This window comes from Manis javanica, chromosome 3 (genome assembly GCF_040802235.1).
Source record: "Manis javanica isolate MJ-LG chromosome 3, MJ_LKY, whole genome shotgun sequence".
NCBI lineage: Eukaryota > Metazoa > Chordata > Mammalia > Pholidota > Manidae > Manis > Manis javanica.
In genome coordinates, this window is record NC_133158.1 from 86,649,127 (window position 1) to 86,668,010 (window position 18,884).

The window sequence follows — 18,884 nt, forward strand, 5'->3', positions numbered from 1 at the left end:
TTTACCATCCAGTATATCATGATGTTATATCCCTCTGGAGCAAAGGTCAGGCAGATAGCTTGTAGACTATTATAAAATATTAAGGTTCCCTAAGTTTGGGGTTCCTCAGCTGTGATTAAAAAAACCTACTGTGAGTGCAGATCCACCTGGGCCACTCATATCACCTTTATGAGAATTGTGGGGCTAGAAGAACCATCCTGAACATGAAATTCAAGCAGCTTGCTGTGCCATGAATAATTAAGTCCTTTATCTCTGACCCATGAGTTTCATGTCTTCTGCCAGCATTCGTGAGACTGTGGTTAAAATCTCAGACCCTTCACACTTCTTTGACAATTCCAAATTCCAACAGAAGGTAACTAGCAAATGTCTCCAATGTTTCTAAGAACATGTGCAGATAAAAAAGCTCAAAGTTTTTATCTCTGTGAACTTGTATCCCTTCCTAATCTTGTAGTAATTACCATTTGGGAAGTAAAACCAGTAACAATGATGACCCCAAGTTAAGACAGACTTTTCTAAACACTGCAAGCCAAATAATAATAATAATAAAAATAATAATAAAAATAATAATAATAATAATGTTAGATAAAACAGTGGTTCTCTGGCTTTAAATTTTCTCTTCGCCAGAGTGTTTGACAAGCTTTACTGCCCCTATTTGGCCATGACACCACCATTTTGGTGCCACATAAAAAAAATAGGTACCTGACAATCTCACATTTGTCCTGTCCTCAGTCCCAATAGTTTTCCCTAATCCATATCTATTTACAGCCTTATTCACTTCCTATTTATGGGTTGGGTTTGTCTCTGTAGAAGAGAAGCTTTCTACTTTCTCAGCTTCTATTCTCATTATAGCTTCCCTTATTCACCAAGATGCAACTGCTAATACCCTGCTGGATCTTCCTGTGACTAAACCCAACACAAAAGATGTCCTTGTGGGAAACACCTCTAACAGGTTTGGTGCAATACCCTTGAAGGGACATAAACAAAAATGGCTGAAATTTACCTATCTTCATATACTATTATGTCATGCCAGACATAACTAATTCCCTGTAACATTAACATAACATATACTGTAACACTATTTCTCTTTTAATCATTTTCCTTAAAATATGTAAAACTATAACCATTAACCTTGAAATTTTTCTCCTGTGCTACAACTGCTATCACAAACACTGAGCTAATGAGAGCTGATACCATGACATCGTAATCTGAAGGTGCTCTACCAGGACACAGTGCAGAATGCAACACTTCTTCCATTTTTCTTTTTCTTTTTAGAAAAATGCTGAAGTTGCTGCAAACAGAGGAATAGAATTTATCTGGATCTTTAATATCAATTATTACTACAGTTCTAAATTCTTTAAGAAAATGGTTTAAGAAACAGAATCAAAATCAACAGTCCATTGGTGATTAGAAGAAATCTTTTTCTTCATTTCCAAGGGTAGAACAACATTACTTCAATGCAATTTACTAGAATTTACAAAAACTATATGAAAACTGCTGAAAGAAGTTATAGTCAAGGCTAAAATAAGGCCATGCTATATGGAGAGTTGACTAGAAGGCAGAGGACAATGTTAGAATATAGTCCAATGATCCTACAGCACTTTCTCAGTACTCTCCATTTACAAGAGCATATTTCCTGCTCTAAAAGCAATAGTGTATACTATATATTGTCATATCTCAATTTACCATGGCAAATTATCTTGAGAATGAGCACAGTTTTATCCTCTGTCAAAACAAAGACCTAATATAAACCTATTAAGTTAAAATATAGGAACACAAAAAATACATCATCCAAATTACTATGGAGTAAAGTAAATTCCTCTTAAAATTCATGTGTTAACGTCTTAACCCCCCAATGGGACTGTATTTGGAGATAGGACTTTTAGGAGTTAATTAGGGTTAACTGACATCAAAAGGAAGGAGTCCTAAATGGATAGGATTGGTGGCCTTTTAAGAAGAAGAGAGAGATCTCTCTCCACACTTATGCACTGAGGAAAGGCCACAGTGTGACCACAAAAAGAAGGCAGCTGTCCATAAACCAGGAAGAGTCTGCACCAGAATTTGACCATGCTAGATAGAACCCTATCTCAGACCTGCAGCCTCCAGAATTGTGAGAAAATAAATACCTGTTGCTTAAGCCATCAAGTGTGGTATTCTGTTATGGCAGCTGGAACTAATACACAAACGTATAAAAATAATACAAGTTAACTTATATAACAAAAAATAAGCAAAATGATCGACTAAAATATGGTTATCTATTTCTTAACTGAGCTCTCCTGTTTTCTTAACAACAAAGACAAACACTGAGTAAACAATCCTCCTGATTTCTAAATCTAGGTAATAACAGACTAGATCATAATGCATTATCAATCGTGACTTTTTTTCTACTTTTGGCCATTCACAGTCCTGTCCTCTTCCTCCCTGAAATCTCCCACTGTCATTAACTTTCATTACTTCAAACACCTCACAGTTCATATGTGTCAAACTGTTCACTGTTAACTTCATCGCCTTTTTAGTTAATCCCTCTACTTTTTAAATGCAATTAACAAACTAGAAGACACATTACAATTACCTTCCATTCTAAGATCTTCAAAAAATAGCCGTAATACATGCCTGTATTAATACAATCTATGCATTGAATAAATTTACTAGTTTTATAAATACCTAAAATAAACATTTTAATAAACATTAAGTTAATCTTTAACCTCCCCATTCAGTATGATTATTATTCATTTGTAATGTAGTTACTATTTATGTAAAAATTTCCACCAAGAGGGCCTAGGAGCAATGACATCTTAGTAACAATATAAACATTTGGGCCCAAATCTTGCTTTCTAACCACTATTCTCTAGTAAAAGGAACTTGGGCTCCTCAAGCCCTCCTCCAGCAAGGCTGTAGTAGTGAAAATACAAGATGCCACAGAACATTTTGTGTTGCCCGAAAGTAATGAAATGCTGAAAAAATGATGGGATATAAGAATACAGGAAGGAACCAACCTATAGGAGCTCCTAACAACTAAAGCTGGAATAATTTGAGAACAAAATGAACAATGATAAATACTTTTGGACTTTAATCCATGGGACCAGATAAATATTCATGATTTCATACTAATACAAATAATTAAATAAGTAAATGTTAGAGATGAGACAGTTCTTCCTCAAGTTTGAATCTCAATCAAATAAACATAAGAAAAGAGAAACGCCATTAGGCAAATACACAATAATGAATGTTGCAGATAAGAGCCATGAATCAATGTTATGAGTGGGCAAAAGTCTGAGGAGATGAAAGATTTGCAGTCTCAAAGTATCTCCCTGAAACATTTATCAACTGCAAATCAAAAGGTAGTAACTTTCATGTGTAGAAACTCCACAGGCACAAACAACCAAGCCACCAAAGTAAATACCACCAGTCAGTAGTAACACATATCATTATCATAAATCTCCTGATACGCACAAAGAAAAACATAGTGGCATTTTTGTGTTGCTTTGGCCAAAAATACTAAACTCATTCCAATCATGAGAAATCATAAGACGAACCCGAACTAAGGGATATTCAACAAAAAAACTGATCAGTACTCTTCAAACGTTTCAAGGTCATGAAAAGCAAGGAAAAATTAAAGAACTGTTATAGATTGGAAGAGATTAAAGTAAAATAAAAACTAAATGTGAGATCAGAAATAACATCCTGAAACAGAAAATGCACTGGTGGCAAAACTGGTAAATTTCTAATGAAGTCTGTGATTTAGTGAATATTACACCAATGTTACTTTCCTGTCTTCTTGATAACTGTGTTGTTTTCTATAACTATAAAATTAGTTCGATTTTTTAAAGTTTAAAAGCAAACTACTTGTTCCAACCTTTCCCCTCAAATTTCAGTGATCTAACTTATTTTCTAAAGATTACTTAAAATAAGCACTGATCTAACAGTTAACTTCCCTATTTTGTTACCTAACTACATATCAAGATTTACCCTTGCCTAAAAGTACTTTTTTTAGTATTAGATGGAAAAATAAAGCAGGTAGATTGGCAGCAATGGAAAGGAAAGGATTTTGGAATCAGGCAGACCTGGCTTTATCATTTATTAGCTATGTAACCTTAGCGAAGTTATTATACTTCTCAAAGTTTCCTGTCAAATTAATTTAATATCACCTTAATCACACTGCTATTGAAGAACTAAATAACACAATGTATTAAAATCTAGGATAATTCCTGACAGATTACAAACAAGAGCTATTATTACGAGTACCCTTTGTTTTAAGAAAATGACATGGTTAAGCTTATATCAGTGACGATTTCATTGCATCTGTATAAACTGGTTGTTTCCAAATGTGATTAATTACAAGTTTTACTCACTTTTAGCAAGCAGATAGGCCATTTCCAAATAAAATCTATCCAAAAGCTACTGCTGAGTTTCAACTATTTAGTTCAGTACTCAGACAAACAAAGCATATCCTAGATAAGCAATACAAATAAATGCTTCATGCCTGAACAGACAACTGAGGATTTTTTTTTTTACAATTTTCCACTGAGAATGAAGGCAAAGAAAAGCTTTGCTCAAAAAAAGAAGAGTTGCTTGTCATTTGACTTTTTCTATCAGGTAATTATGTAAAGAAAACCTAAAATTAAAATCATATTTAAAATCAAAATGGTTTAGAAAGATTCTAGTAAAAAATTTTTTGGAATCTGCAAAGGACAATCATTAGTAGAAAGCAACATGAACTCCAGTTCTCTCATGGGCTTAATAAAGCATATTGTTTCTTCAGCTCGCTACTCCATAAGGCATTGTAACTCTGGAGGGAAAACCCAAGGGCAAAATACCTTTGAAACGGAAATCAGTCAAAGGAAGAAACAGAGTGCGAGGTTGATTGCTTACAAGTAGTCTACTTCTTCTCCTCTGTGTCTCTCTGAACTGGCTGCAGAAGAGACCCCCACGCAACCTCTCTAGTCAAATAAACCCTCTTTCACCCTTGTAATTACCTATTGATATAGAGATGGACTAATTCTCTCCACCCCTTGGAAACACCTATTAATATGGACATGCACTAAAGGGATTGAGGCTAGAGATTGTGGAAATACTTCAGTTTCACCAAAAAGCCCACCCATCCAAAAATCTCGCCTCACAATCTACTCATTCCCCAATTCCACAGTGGCCCCTGTGCGAGAAAACTAGAGCATTGTAACCAGGCTAATAACATAAAATAGCAAAAACAATAAAGTCATGATAATCCTTAAGCTGGAAGATTCAACTAGGTTCAAAGTCCTATGCAGATTAAGTCCATAGCTGGCCCATTCCACAGGCAGTCAGTAGCTGAACAGGTAGGGAGTTCAGAACAATCATCATGCTGTGGCAATTGCAGCCAGGGGACAGGTCCAGGCCACAGGGGCTGTAGAAGAAAATAACCTTAAGGGCAACAAGAAACATGTTTTAATGACACCAGCATACGCAAATTTTGTCTATCTGGTAGGAATGCCTGCAAGAGAGTGGTCCTGTGATATGACAGTGGCAGGAATGGAATCTCATCCTGGTGTAGTACACCAGACTTTCACATCCTCCCTGTGAGAGTTACAGATGGGTCAGTATATTGGGCTATGGGAGGTACATGCACTGGCCATAAAGATAGAACAAAACTTCCCCAGTAAGATGCTCTTACCTCCCGGACATTTTCAATATACTACCATAATCTCTGGGGGGCACTCTGCTGTTACTCCAGGAATACACAAGAGGCCAGCTTGCAGGCCTTTTCCCCAGCCATCACTAGTCCATTTGTCAAAATTTCCAGGGCCACATCCACTAAACAGTCTCCAGGGTTTAATGCAGTTGGGACTGACAGCAGGATGTTGCTTGCTGGCCATATCCTAGCTTCAGTGATTCCTCTTTGGTTTGCATATACAGTTGTATAGGAGAGGTAGCAATGTGTGTTAGCATCTCCACAGGGCTCAAGGCTCCTTTTTGGGGCTTCTAATTTAAATGCCATAGCACAGTCGATAAATGGCCTGACCAACCCCGTCGACTATTAGTGCCTGACTTTAGGCCAGATTTCAACAAACCACTGTACTTCTCTATCATGCCTGCCCCAGTAGGGTTATATAGTACATGAAATTTCCATTTTATTCCTAATTGCTGCACCCAATGTAATGCATGTCCAGTAACGTGGGTGCCTTGATTGCTCTCAATCACCTGCGGCTGGCCATAGGCCGCAGAGAGATTCTGTAGGCCCCTCTTGGTGGTTTGCTGACCTGCATGACATGCAGGAAAAGCAACTAACAAACAGGCCAGTAGCCACGTCCACACAAATCATAGCATACTGATAGCCTTCTGCTATAGGCAGAGGCCTGATACAGTCTAACTGCCACTGTCTAGGGGTATCAGCTCTTTTACTATTGCCCCATGTTGTTGCAGGACTTGGTGTTAAGTCCCTCTAAGAGCACACAAGGCACTCCTTCCAGGCTCTGCTGACTTTTTCAAACCCCACCGAAGGGCTACAGCCCACATTCTCTTTTGCTCCAACCCTGATGTAACTACTGGGCCACATCGGAGGCAGGCTTTCCTTCTAGCCAACGCACCTGGGCCAATTTGTCTGCTTCATCATTCCCTGGGGATGCCAAAGGCAAATGGCCAGCCACATGATATACAGTAACTGTCTTAGTCTGACTAGAGGCCCATAGATCTTGCCACAACTCTTGCCACCAAAGAGGCCAGTGACCAACCATCCAGTCGACATGGTACCATGTCAGTAGCCACAGGGTCAAGCCCCAATAGAGGACCCAGCTGTCAGTGCAGACAACTATCGGGGAGGGCTCCTGGGTGATCACAAGCCATACTGACTGCAACTCAGCCCAGTGGCTGTTCTTCCCCTCTCCATCCTCCATCCATATTGTCTCACTCTTAGAACGGAAAGCCACAAGCCTCCACTTCAGGGGCTGCCCATGACTGGAGCCATCTGTATATGAAGCATCTTCAGGTATAGGGGTTTTTTCCTCCCGATAAGTATTCTCGGCTACCAATGGTTCAAAAGCAAGTTCTTCCTGCTTTCCACTGGTATGGTCACCTGCCCCAATAAGCACTGGAGTTCTCCACTTAAGGTGCTAGTAGACAGGGCACTATGCTGCTGTAAATATGCACTCCATTTGGCCAGTGTATGTGTCAGTGCCACGCTATTGCGTGGCCTTTGGGTCCAGTCTACACCCATCCCGTGATGGGATAGGTAGTTATTACTTGGTCTGGGCTCTTCCAGTAATGGGCTCCATAGTCAGCAAGATGTGGTACACAGCCAGCATTGGCTTCTCTATCAAGGTGTACTGTACCTCTGCTCCTTTCCATAGTTGTGACCAGAATCCAATAGCTTGGCACATCCATTCAAGCCACTGCTGAAGGCCCCCATCCATAACTATCTTTGGCTACATGAACATCTAGCTCACAGGGCCTTGATGAGCCCATTACTCAAGGCCTGTATGGCGTTGACTGCTCACTTAACAGCAGTAAAAGCAGCTGCACATGTTTCATCCCAGTCTCACCTGATGCCATTTCATACCAACCAGTATAAGGGCTTCAGAATTTGTTTCAAGTTCAGGATAAATACTCTCCAGGTGCCCATAACATAAAATAACATAAAATATGACTGTTTCTGGGATAACTTTTGTTTTACCTGACCAGACAACCCCTAAGAATTTTACAAACAGATCCCTGAATCTTGGTGCTGTTCACAGCCCATCCTTTCTCCTGTAGATGGTGCAGCAGTCTAGGAACTGCCCCTTCTAAATCTGCAAGAGAATCAGACGTGAGCATGATACCATCAATGTAGTGATACAGCCGCACAATTTGCAGTTTCTTCCATGTGTCCAAGTGCTGAGCTACAAGTCCATGACAAATGGTAGGGCTGTGGAGGACAGTGATTGTACACTGCTGGCCTTCCCACGTGAAGACAAACTGTTGCTGGTGTCTCCTCCCTCACTGCTAATGTATCTTGCAGGAGCACAACCTGTCTTCTCGATAACTGTCTCTCTTTCTTAAGGGCATCCCACAGGTCATCACCCAGCTCCGCCAAGCCATGCTGAAGTGTGTCTCTCTCCTGCTGAAGTCTCTCTCTCCTCAATAACACTTTCCACTATCTCGAGAAAAAGATATCCCACAATCCCAGCTGCTACATGGCCATTCAGGGTCTCTAAGCAGTCTTCTGTCTCACGGAGGGCTAATTCCACAGCTTCCAGTGTCTGTACCCTTCCCTAATTCTGGGGAAGGCCCCACCCATCTAGGAGGTGCTTTAGCCTAGATCAATTCCTCACTACAGCTCCCTAATTGGTAGTCCCACATACAGGGGGCTCCCAAGTGAAGCTGCACTCTTTACTGCTGCAGCCACTGATGCCTCCCCACCATCCACAAGGGGGTGTTCTCATCATCTCCCCACCACTTCTAGGGGCAGCCCGCCCAGTGGTTGCAGCTATGTAGACAGATTTCAGATTGAGCAGTCCTGCCAACTACCCTACCACCAGATGTATCTCCAGGGGGAAATCCTGGGGCAAAATACCTTTGAAACCTGAATCAGTCCAAGGGAGAAATAAAGTGGGAGAAATCCATTTATTTCTTATAAACAGTCATCCACTTCTGCTCTCCTGTATCTCCTGCAACCTGGCTACAGAAGAAGGGACCCTGTCCAACCTCTCCAGTCCAGATATGCCCTTCTTGTCCTTGTAATTACCTATTGATATGGATATGGACTACTTCTCTCCACCCTTTGGAAATACCTGCTGATATGGAGATGCACTAAAGCCAGGCAAGAGATTCTGGAAATATTGCAATTTTACAATAATTTCCAAAACATTCAGTCTCTAATAGGTTTTCTGAATGTATTTAAGACAACCTTTTACAAAGTGGCAAATGGAGTACCTGTAAATTTATTTTTAGCCTATAAATTAGTTCTTTCCAGTATCTATTTTTTTAATTTAATTTTATTTTGTAATTTTTAATATTCCATACAATCTTAGTTTTAAAAGGAATTTTCATGTATCTAGTTGAAGCTAATAACCATAGCACAAATATCCACCAGACTGTAACTCATCTCCTCCTTGCATTTTCTGCATCCATGTGGTATGACACAGGCCAAGGTCTTCCATGGGGCTACCTGAGGATCTGCTGAAAGACCCAATTTTCCTCTTAAGTTGGTCCAAAGAAGGTAAGTAGTAAGCTCATTTTAAAGGCTTTGATAAAGTTCGATCCCTTTCAACTTTTCATTTGATTCTAGTCTCACTGGGGAGAGTAGGATATTAAATGTTTCCATCATATATTAATATTGGCACATAGACAAGGGAATCCCAAAATATATATGCACAAGGAAATGTATGTGAAAATGTGGGTGAAGACATTTTTGTGTCCTTTTGTGCCTGCAGCTGGTGGTGTATTTGTATGTATAGACATGGTAATAATGTCTTTAACCAGCCCGGGCTAAGCAGAACTTTGCATCTGAGTTTAAGTTAGCATGGCCTGCCCACAGGGTACTGCAGGAATGGCAGAGGCATTCATTAAATTATTGAATTTTTTTAAATGTCTTTTAGTTTTTTAGGTTTTTGTAGACATTAATTAGTAGGGAGAATTTGTGGTGGTTGTTTCTTCTGTCTGGTTTCTCAACAAAGACTACAAGCCAGAGAATTCAACTGAAAAGTGGTTGAGTTCTGAATAGGTCTTAAAACATTAGTGTGTGCATATCTAGCCATTAAGTTGTTATATCACTCTTAGATCAACTGACCTAATTCTCTCTCTCTCCCTTTCAAAGAGCAGCTCTAAGAGTCACATGACTTGTTCAAAGGCATCTAGAGTCACAGTCATAATATGACCTCAAGCAGCGTCTGGGATTGAGAAGTACATAAATCTAATTAAAGCTATCTATAGATGTCAAAGTTTTATCTGAGTTCAAAAAGGATGGCCAGTGGATTTTATCAAGTAAACAGATAAAGAAGAGTCAAGCTTCTCATTATTTTGGGCATAAATCACTTTTTAGAATGAGACAGAAGAAAAACTCAATGGGATTATTACAAATCCAAAGGCCTAAAGGGATTTAAAAGGCCTATTCCTCAAACACTTTGTTCATGCTCAAGAAGAACTAAATTGGTTTTAAAAAGATGATATACTTACAATTAAACTAACAGTGGGAGAATTAAAAATAAATAAAAAGAGATCATGTAGTGAAGATGGAAGAAGAAAGGGACTTCCTTAAGTTCACTCTTAGAAGCTAGACTAGACAGATATGAAAAAAGAAAAAGGAAATCTATATACTAGAACTATGTGCTTTGAAAGATGGAATTAACAGGGAAAGGTACTTTAGTTGTTACTCATTAGAAAGGAAGGGTGACTTGTTCCAAACATACCTAACAGAGGGAGGAGGTAAGTGTAGGATGGAAATTTTGGAGTGAACCAAACTGGAGAGCCACCCATGGCAAGATACTCTTTTAAAGCAATAGTCTATAATAAGAACATGTGAAAAACACACTTTGAATATACAGTAACATAAAATCTGTACAGATTTGAAAGGTAAAAAAAATATCTGAAGGATTCAGGTGCATTTCAAATTACTCGTTATTACAAAGGCCAATATATGGTATGGTATGGTACAACAAAGGGAAGTGCCCCAGGAACTCAAAGACAGGACTCAGAGAGTGAAAAAGGAAAAGCAATACTGCAGAAAAACAAAATAAGAGAACAGTACTACATTTGATGTTGAGCTGTTAAGATTTTAAGTCAGGGAAATGAGAGTGGACAAAATCTGTCTGATGATGCTTTTTGATGAACTAAGAATTCCTTGACTTTCATCTCTGACATCATAGGAGAGCTTACAAGAGACAATCAAAGAATATTGAAACGAGGGCCCAAAAACAGAAAGGAAGAAAGGAGAGGCCAACTCAAGAGTAGGTTAAAATATAAACAAAAACAAAAACTAGCTGTGTTTATCTGAAATAGCATATCCTACTATTGCAGAAAGAAATGTGACAAAAAGGAACGTTTATATTGTCAGTGAAGCAGAACAAATTTCTCAAGGCCTAAAACAGTTAAAAGCAGAGTATTACAAGAGGTCTAGAGAAGCAAGTGGCAGAAGAGATACTGAGTTCACTGGGCTCCTGAGTACAGACATCAAAAAGATCAAAAGCAGCTTCATTTCAGGAACCCATTTATTTTTATTACCCAAATAACACAAATATGGAGCACAGGAGTGCTTTTATAAAAGATTTTAGTCCAACAGGCCTAAGAATTTCATGGGGAGTGGCAATAGCCAAGGTAGCACAGGACTAAAAATGTCCTGGCACAAGACTGGGGACAGAGAAATCCAGAGGCATGAGCAGAACATTGGGGCTGTGGAGACTGCAAGGTTAGGTTCATGGGCTGTGGAGACTGCAAGGTTAGGTTCGTGGAGACTGCAAGGTTAGGTTCATGGAGATTGCGCTTTGAGCTTTACACAGAACAAATGGTACACTCTTTACAAGAGGCAGTAAAGATGCTGTGCCACTAAATAAAATCCAATTACTGCAGCAAAGGAATGACCCAGGACAACACAAAGGAAATGGAAATTAAAAGCTTTTAATATGAAAGAAATCTAAAGGAAGAGACATAAAGTACAACCTGGTACCTGGGGCTGCCATCCATGGAAATCTGTAAACATTACAAGGCAGAAATTCAAATACAACTTTCAATGAAGTAGAATGTTCAGGTAAGTGCTCCCACTCCCACCACCCCCACTTCCCCAAATGGTAAACATACAGTGGAACAATTAACCACTTGATGAATTTTCTCAGTAAAACTTAAGTACAAGTTATTGACTGAAAGTTTGCAGAAATGATTGGCAGTCTGGTGCAGTTGAAACCAGGATTGACTTGGTAACCTGTCTTCTGTGCAGCCACCTTCCCTCTAATATCACTAAATCCTACTGGCAAAAGTAATGTGACTCAACTGTATACATTAAGTTCAAGGAATTATTAGTGATTCTAAATGTAATGAGTGTTGGGCTGTGCAGAGTAATATATGTTTGCCCTTCTGACCTGTATTCTTAAAAAAGGAAGACACAAAAGAGATTTGAGGTTAAATAATTCTCCTCCAAGAGGCTAAAGAAGCCACTCCAAATCAGATGAAGACAAACCAAGCTACAGCTCCTGAAAAAAATCCCAGTCTAACCATAGAGGCACACAAGAAATCCACTGGCTCTGATTAATCAATATCCCCTGGAAGGAATGAATTTGGGATCTTAATCTCTTTGGGATCTAGACTCTAATTTCTCTTTGTGAAACTGATAATGAGAGGCAGTTCCTTTGATCACACTTGATATATTATTGTTTTTCTTGACATTTGGTCCCCTGTCCCCAAATTAAAACCTGAAAGGAAATTTGAAACTTAAAAACTACCATAAGTAATTAACCCTAGGCACAAAAGCAGCCTTTACTTAAAAGCTTTAGACTTTTAAGTGCTGAAGCATTGCTAAAAAAAAAAAAAGTGGTGGGTTCTTTATTTCAAAAAACTTTTATCATCAGCTAACTGAAAAGGCATTGTTCTTAAATGGAGGATGAGTATCCTCAAGACTAATAAAAATGTCCATTATGGCTAATGATTAACAATTTCTGTTCTTATTCATTTTTTTTTCTTAAGAATGCACAATTCTTCAAACCCAATAGTCAAACCCTACTGCTAATTTAGATTCCTTAATTTTTCCTTCTACCATGTACTGTTAATACTACCACCATATACCCATTTAGGCTAGAAACCCAATGAAATTCCTAAAATTCTTTACACCTTGCCTGCACATTCAACTCTGTCTTAAATACTTTATTTCCATATTTCTTGAAACTGTTCTTGTCTCTCCGTTTTCATTGCTACTACCTAGCTAGGTCTGCAATCACTCCTTTTCTGAAATACGCCAACAGCTTCCCTTTTTGTCTAGGCCTTCATTATCTCCTCTCAGTCTAAAAACAGTATTTTTAGATTATTGATGACATTGCTTTGCCCATAAATCTACAGATCTTCCTACAAAATTCCAACTCATAAGCCAAGATCTGAACCAATCCATTTTTCAGTCTTAATACTTACCTTAGTATATGTTCTAGTCCAGTGGTACTCAACTATTAGTAAGTAATCATCTCTAAGGCTTGTAAAACACAAATTGCTGGGCCCCAACCCAAATTTCAGATTCTTGTAGGTCTGGGATGAGGCTGAGAATTTGCATTGCTAATTCAGGTAACCAGTTCACACTATGCTCTCACTGCTGGTCTGGGAAATCAAACTTTTAAGAACCACAGCTCTAGAGGAGGAGAACCAAGATGGCTGTGTGAGTAGAGCAGCAGAAATCTCCTCCCAAAACCATATATATTTTTGAAAATATAACAATCCAACTAATCCTAAAAGAGAGACCAGAAGACACAGGATAACAGCCAGACTACATCCACACCCACAAGAACCCAGCGCCTCGCAAAGGGGGTAAGATACAAGCTGCAGCCTGGTGGGACTCGAGTGCCCTTCACCCCAGCTCCTGGCAGGAGGAGATGAGTTGGAGTGGGGAAGGAGAGAGAGCCCAGGACTGCTAAACACCCAGCCATAGCCATCCACACCAGAGCGCAGACACAGTGCGTGCGTGGGGTGCTGGAAACTAGGGAAACAGGACACTAAGACCTGTGAGTGGGTCCCGCAGCTGGCACCCGCAGGACAAAGAAAAGCGAGTGCTTTTTGGAAGTCTTAAAGGGACAGGGACCCCACAACTGGACGGAAGTGCCCCCAGAGCACACAGCCCAACAGCTGGGAATCACGGGGAACTCTGGGCACCCGAACCCCCACAGCACAGCGCAGAGGCCCCTCACTGGATAAACAGCCTCCCGCTTGTTCCCCCTCCAACGCAGCTCCACCATATTGGAGAAGCAGCCTGAGGCAGGTCACGCCCACAGCAACTGCAGCACTAAACTCCATTAGCGGCCAGGCAAGATCAGTAGCCCCGTCTGCAGGCAGCTGCCCAGCACAAGCCGCTAGAGGCCGCTGTTCTCCCAGGAGAGGAAGGCCATAAACTGGCAAGAAGGGACTTTCTCTTACCCAGCACATGCGCCATCTCCCCACAAATATATCTACGCCATGAAAAGGCAGAAGAAATTGATAAAGACCAAGATCACTGAGGCAAACCCTGAGAAGGAGATAGACCTAACCAGTCTTCCTGAAAAAGAATTAAAAATAAAGCTCATAACCATGCTGATGGAGCTGCAGAGAAATATGCAAGAGCTAAGGGATGATGTCCGGAAGGAGATTACAGAAATGAAACAATCTCTGGAAGGATTTATAAATAGAATGGATAAGATGCAAGAGGCCATTGATGGAATAGAAACCAGAGAACAGGAATGCATAGAAGCTGACACAGAGAGAGATAAAAGGATCTCCAGGAATGAAACAATATTAAGAGAACTGTGTGACCAATCCAAAAGGAACAATATCCACATTATAGGGGTACCAGAAGAAGAAGAGAGAGAGAAAGGGATAGAAAGTGTATTTGAAGAAATAATTGCTGAAAACTTCCCCAAACTGGGGGAGGAAATAATCAATTATACCACGGAAGTGTACAGAACTCCCAACAGAAAGGACCCAAGGAGGACAACACCAAGACACATGATAATTAAAATGGCAAAGATCAAGGACAAGGACAGAGTTTTAAAGGCAGCTAGAGAGAGAAAAAAGGTCACCTACAAAGGAAAACCCATCAGGCTACCATCAGACTTATCAACAGAAACATTACAGGCCAGAAGAGAATGGCATGATATATTTAATGCAATGAAAGAGAAGGGCCTTGAACCAAGAATACTGTATCCAGCACGACTATTATTTAAATATGAAGGAGGGGTTAAAAAATTCCCAGACAAGCAAAAGTTGAAGGAATTTGCCTCCCACAAACCACCTCTACAGGGTATTTTAGAGGGACTGCCCTAGATGGGAGCACTCCTAAGACTAAATAGATGTCACCAGAGAAAATAAAATCACAGCAAAGAAAGCAGACCAACCAAATACTAACTAAAGGCAAAAAATAAAATCAACTACCCACAAAAGCAGTTAAAGTAAGCACAAAAGAGCACAGAATTAAACAACCAACATATAAAGAATGGAGGAGGAGGAATAAGAAGGGAGAAAAACAAAGAATGACCAGACAGTGTTTAAAATAGCTCAATAAGCAAGTTAAGTTAGACAGTAAGATACTAAAAAACCTAACCTTGAACCTTTGGCAACCACGTATCTAAAGCCTGCAATGGCAGTAAGTACATATCTTTCAATAATCACCCTAAATGTAAATAGACTGAATGCACCAATCAAAAGACACAGAATAACAGAATGGATAAAAAAGCAAGACCCATCTCTATGCTGCTTACAAGAGACCTACCTCAAACCCAAAAACTGTAGGAACAAAGAAAGACTGAAGGAACAAAACAGCAGCAGAATCACAGAACCTAAGAATGGACTAACGGTTACCAAAGGGAAAGGGACCGGGGAGAACGGGAGGGAAGGGAGGGGTAAGGGTGGGGAAAAAGAAAGGGGGCATTACGATTAGCATGTATAATGTGGGGGGGGGGGGGCACAGGGAGGGCTGCGCAACACAGAGAAGACAAGTAGTGATTCTACAGCATCTTACTACACTGATGAACAGTACTGTAATGGGGTTTGTGGGGGGGATTTGGTGAAGGGGGGACCCTAGTAAACATAATATTCTTCATGTAATTTTAGATTAATGACAACAAAATAAATTAATTTAAAAAAAAAGAACCACAGCTCTAGAGAACTACCTACCACACTGATAAATAATCCATGTATTCTACCTTTTCACAAATTACCTGCTTTACTTATAATGTGCTCCTACTCGTACCATTTCCTTTTTCATGCCTATATTTTAATAGTAACAATTCTCTAAGACTCAATTCAAATGTTACCTCATCCACTATAACTTTCCCAAATTATCTGTTTTATTAAAAGTAGTCTACTACTATTAGAGGTAATCTCTCCATGTGAATTTGCATAAGACTTAATATACATTGTATTAGTGGACCTAATCACTGTTTCCTGTTTTAGGGTTTATTTGTATTTATTTACACATTCACTTATTCAAACCTAGTGAGTATTTACTACATACCAAGTACCCTGATACTTTCATTTTTAGTGGAAAGAAAATAAATAAGAAAATGTATGTTAGATGGTGTTAAGTACCTTAGAAAACAGTAACACATGAGGTAAAAGAGAATACCAGAGGTGGGATGCTACTTTATACTTTATCTGGGGTGTTCAGAGAAAGCCTACATCTCTCTTATAAAAGGATAGCTGAGCAGAATCCTGGAGCAAACCATACAGATAGCCAAACAAAAAGTGTTTCTGGCAGACAAAACAAAGGTCAAGTACAAAGGCCAAGAAAAGAGCATATTCAAGTTGAAGGACGGCAAAAATTCTAGTGTAGCTGAAGTTGTAGTGGAGGAAAAGAGGAATATGAGACAAAGAGCTAGATGGGGGCCTGATGAGCAATCCCTGCAGTCCATTTTAAGGATTTTGGCTTTCACTCTGAGAAAAAAGCATGAAAGATTTAGAAGAGATCTCACTCTTTCGCCCGTAAAAGGGTCACTTCATGTGGTAAATAAACTGAAGAATTGGAAGCAGGAAGGTAAAATAATCCAAGAAAAAGGTGACTGTAGTTTGGATCCAGGTCACAACAGTGGAAGCATTATCAGCTATGTGTGTTCTTCTTGACTAGATAGAAAATTCAATTCCTTGAGGTCAGGAGTTATGACCTGTTCCTCTTTAAATCCCCTATAATAATCATTAGAATTAAGCTTTTCATATGGTACACAGCCAATTTTTTTCTTTCAGGGACACCTTCTACAACACCTTTACTTACAATACTTTATATACCTAGATCTATGCCTAAAAATGAAAGATAATTCAATTAATTGATATTAAGAAAAAGTTACTTATGTACTGTTAGACACAACTCTATTCTACACCTGACTTTCTTTTACAATTTTCTCCCTTCTTGATTGTAAGTTACATACACTCACTGTAGTAAATTCAGATAGTAAATGAAAAAAAATCATCCATCATTGTACTGCCCACATATAACCACAATTAACATCTTGGTTTTATTTCCCTTTTCCACCTGTGTGACTTGGGTTAGTTGCTTAACCTCTCTGAGTTTTGCTGCATCTTTCATAAAATGAAGATAAAAATAGTTCCTATCTCATAGGGTTGTGGCAAAGAAATGAGAATCTAGGACAGGGGCTGACACATTTTTTCTTAAAGGGCCTGAAAGCAGCTTATGGGCCATACATTCTCTATCCCAATTACTCAACCCTGCTATTGTACCATTAAAGCAGCTACAGAAAATATAGAAATAAATGGGCATACTCCAATAAAGTTTTATTCATAAAATAAACATTGGTGCTTGTGTTAACAATAGTTTACAGCAGAGATTCATAACTTTTTCATGTGTTTGGATTGTTGTTGTGTTCATTTTTTAACAAGTTTTGAAATCCTTAAAAGAACTGATTAAAACAAACAAAAAAACCTTACACCTGCTCACTAAGGAAATGCAAATGCAACTTTTGGCAAATAATTTCAGAGTTCACAGATTTCCTAAAGTATATGAACAGCCCCTATGAATTACCATCAAGAAATCCTGTTTCCAAGTAGCTCATTTGATTTTTCTTTATAGCACTGTCCTCTAAAATCCATGAGTACAGTGAGAATTGATTAGCATACATTCAAATTATGTAATCCTGCTACAAACAAAGCTTTCTAATTTATCATTTTATTTTCCTAGGTCATTACATAGTCAATGAAAACATTTTTTAAGGCTGTATAATATTTTAGTTTATGAGGATTGAAAAGTTTTCAACTGTTTTAGATTTTCTGGTTGCCTTTCCATTTTTAATTCATTCTTTTCATTAATTAATGCTATGATGAATAGCTTTATGCCCAAATTTACATTTCCTCAGAAATTAATGCTATAAGGAAAATAACTAAGTCAAAAGGTACAAGCTATTTTTAACATATCTAATATATGTTGACTAACTGTGGCCCAGAAAGGCCATGGTGATATTTATTCCCACCAGCTAAAGCTGTGATATCCATTTCACCATAAGCATACAATACAAATTCTAGAATTTATTAATGAGTTCTACCACCTGAGAAATCTTTGGCAAGAGCTATCAAAGCATGGTAAAAAGACAGTCAATAAAGTCTAAAAATGCACATCCATTGTGCTCTGGATTAATAAGACTTCTATATATTCAAGGTCAAATTTAAGTAAAAGGAGAGACTGAAACTTTAAACTCTAATCATTTAAGATAAATATCTAAAACATATTCCATTCCCTCTTGCCTTCAAAACACAAGGCTAAAAAAAAAAAACACAAGACTATAACATAAAATAACTTCTACTGGTTTGTAATCATCATAACTCTTGCATTTTAAGAATAACCACTACAGTAAGCCACTGCTTTTGAGAAAAATATATCCCATTCAGGTGGATTAAAGAGAAAAAAACAGTTGAAAATCACTTCTTTCATGGAACTTCTGATAGTTTAAGCTTGACTTTTTTTCTCTTTTATATTCATAAACATCTTTAGTTTCTACTGCCTTGAGTCTTTTTTAATCACTTTTTCTACTCAGTCAATAGCTGCCTTACTGTGCTATAGTATGTATCAAATACATACCCCACAGATGCTATAACAAATACCAAATGTGTACTGCTAGATAGAAAAATAATGTATGTATACTCTGGAACGGCTAAGTATCCAGGCTCTTGACAGACTGGCCAGATTCTAATCTGACTATCAAATACCACCTACAGTGACTTAGTCAAGCTATTTAATCTCTCTCTGGGGTCTTAGTTTTCTGATCTGTAAAATTAGA

General features: G+C 38.7%; 1 protein-coding gene and 1 long non-coding RNA gene across 11 annotated transcripts in view; one reads left to right on the plus strand and one right to left on the minus strand.

Annotated features, from left to right (window-relative positions):
• Positions 1–18,884, plus strand: part of LOC108395164 (uncharacterized) — a 90,170-nt gene that overhangs the window by 59,858 nt on the left and 11,428 nt on the right. For 4 of the 7 annotated variants that reach the window (XR_005056862.2, XR_012129250.1, XR_012129251.1 and 1 more), the window contains exons 3-4: positions 9,093–9,166; positions 9,764–11,689. This is a non-coding gene — a long non-coding RNA (uncharacterized lncRNA). The remainder of the gene's footprint in view (positions 1–9,092; positions 9,167–9,763; positions 11,690–18,884) is intronic. The other 3 variants (XR_012129249.1, XR_005056861.2, XR_001852619.3) reach the window with 3 other exon arrangements.
• The window catches only part of ZNF654 (zinc finger protein 654), an 84,869-nt gene that overhangs the window by 54,223 nt on the left and 11,762 nt on the right, over positions 1–18,884 (minus strand). The gene's annotated exons all lie outside the window — the stretch shown is intronic.